Below are 2500 nucleotides of genomic sequence, written 5' to 3'. Positions count from 1 at the left end.
TGGTAATAATAATAATAATAAGAAGAAGAAGAAGAAGAAGAAGAAGAAGAAGAAGAAATTTAATAATAACAATGATAAAGATAAAACAATAATAACAACAACAATGATAATCAGAAAAGCATTCTGAAGATTATCAGTGTCGAAAGAGAGTGCGAGACGTCCGGCGCGTTCCAACAATCTGTACTCACCGGGAGGGACAGGCTTCACCGCTGCTCTTGGTCCGAATTTCTTTTAAATTTTGAAGATTTTCATTCACAACACCTTATCTATTCTTCCTTTCTTTTCCTTCCTCTTTCTGTTCTGTCTTTTATTGATATCTTTATGTGTTTAATTTATTTTATTGTTAGTTTGTTTCTTTGGTCGTTTCGTTTCTTAGACCTTCATGCAAAGAGGGGATATTTGGTCTTAATTTTTTATCATCACTGTTTATCTTTTTCTTTTCTTTTTTCTTTTGATTCTTTATTATTTTATGTGTTTGTTTTATGAGTTCGTTCTGTTATCACATGATTTTTTTTTTCTGAAAAGAAGGAAAAATAAGATATAATAAAATAAGATATACATAATGTAAACAGTGTATCATATCATGAGTACATCATTTTCGTTCATAAAGAGATGTAAGTATAGGAAAATAGAAAATAAATAGATGCACAGAGTTTTCCCATATACTTGTATGTATGTACATAAAGGTCAATTCATACACACACACACACACACACACACACACACACACACACACACACACACACACACACACATATATATATATATATATATATATATATATATATATATATATATATATATATATATATATATATATATATATATATATGCATATGTGTGTGTGTGTGTGGCGCATTCATAAACACACACACACATATATCTATCTCTCTCTCTCTCTCTCTCTCTCTCTCTCTCTCTCTCTCTCTCTCTCTCTCTATGTATATATATATATATATATATATATATATATATATATATATATATATATATATATATATATACATTTATGTATGTATATACGTGTGTGTGTGTGTGTGTGTGTGTCAATGTACATATATGTATATATGTGTGTGTGTGTGTATGTATATATGAATATAATATATATATATATATATATATATATATATATATATATATATATATATGTGTGTGTGTGTGTGTGTGTGTGTGTGTGTGTGTGTGTGTGTGTGTGTGTGTGAGTTTAGGAATGCGCCGCTCGTGTGTGTGTGTGTGTGTGTGTGTGTGTGTGTGTGTGTGTGTGTGTGTGTGTGTGTGTGTGTGTGTGTGTGTGTGCGCGTGTGTGCGTGTGTGTGTGCGTGTGTGTGTGTGTGTGTGTGTGTGTGTGTGTGCGTGTGTGTGTGTGTGTGCGTGTGTGTGTGTGTGTGTGTGTGTGTGTGTGTGCATAAGAGAGAGAGAGAGCGAGAGTGGGGGGAGAGGGGAGCAGGGAGGGAAGGGGGGAGGACACCATAACCCTATTTCGACCTCGCCTTTGATCCATGGTTGTTGGCCTATGCAGGGGTCACAACACAGCGTCGGCCGTCGCTTCCTCGGGCCTTTACAACGCAACCATAGACTACAAAACGCTAGTCTCTTTTGCCGGGGATGAGAGGCTCCCTGGGGTCTGGTTATTGTTGTGTTTTATATTTTTTTTTATAAATGTTATTGTTGTTTTCTTTGTATTCATTGGTTCAGTGAAATCGTAGTTTTTCTTTTTTTTTTCTCTCTCTCCTTTGGGGAAGTGGTTGTTTACGTGTATTTGGCTTGCTTGCTTTTGCGTGTGAGGCGAAGAGTGTTTAATGTGTGGCTGTGTGTGCTTATGTGTGTTTGTTTGTCGCTTTTAGGTGTACGTCCTTTATATATAGTTTTTTGTTGTTGTTGTTTTTGTGATTCGAGCCTGTTCATTAATGTAATCCGATTTTTATGTATTACTTATTTTATTGTTATTATTTTTAATCATTTATCTATTTTTACTTTATCTACTCTTGTAACATTTCTTATGATTTTTATATTAATTGAGATTTTATGAATTATGATTGAGATTTGAACCTTAGTTAGAATAACGAACCTATTTCTAGCTATATTCTTTAAATATATATGTAGTACATTTCATTGCGAAATTATAGTGTAAAAGATCTTCTATAGTAATTTTGGGTAACTGCGTGATTTTTAGGACGAAGCTGAGTTCTAGTCCCGAGAAAAGGAATAACAAGTGTCCTAAAGGTCAGTGTTGAGAAAAACAACCTCGAAAGTTTGCTTCGTTAACTGCAATTTAGACAATAATAATTTACGAAATATGTTTTTTTGTTTGTTTGTTTGTTTTTAGCTATCAGTTTGTATTGCATTAATCTAATCCTTTCGAAGAGAGTTTGTACATAATGAAAATGATGAATATTTATCATTAAGGGAAAAAACATATATAATATATTTTTTACTGTACGGCTTTCAAAACATTTGCTGATTAACTGATAAATAATAAAACATTTATTGCTGGATTCAT

General features: G+C 32.9%; 1 long non-coding RNA gene across 2 annotated transcripts in view; it reads right to left on the bottom strand.

The window, feature by feature from the left end:
• Positions 1-2500, bottom strand: part of LOC119598306 — a 35117-nt gene that overhangs the window by 25446 nt on the left and 7171 nt on the right. For both annotated transcript variants that reach the window (XR_005230959.1, XR_005230958.1), the window contains exon 2: positions 189-517. This is a non-coding gene — a long non-coding RNA (uncharacterized LOC119598306). The remainder of the gene's footprint in view (positions 1-188; positions 518-2500) is intronic.

This window comes from Penaeus monodon, chromosome 41, assembly GCF_015228065.2.
Source record: "Penaeus monodon isolate SGIC_2016 chromosome 41, NSTDA_Pmon_1, whole genome shotgun sequence".
Classification (NCBI taxonomy): Eukaryota; Metazoa; Arthropoda; class Malacostraca; order Decapoda; family Penaeidae; genus Penaeus; species Penaeus monodon.
The sequence above is the reverse complement of the archived record's forward strand: the minus strand, read 5'-3'. Positions and strand labels throughout refer to the sequence as shown.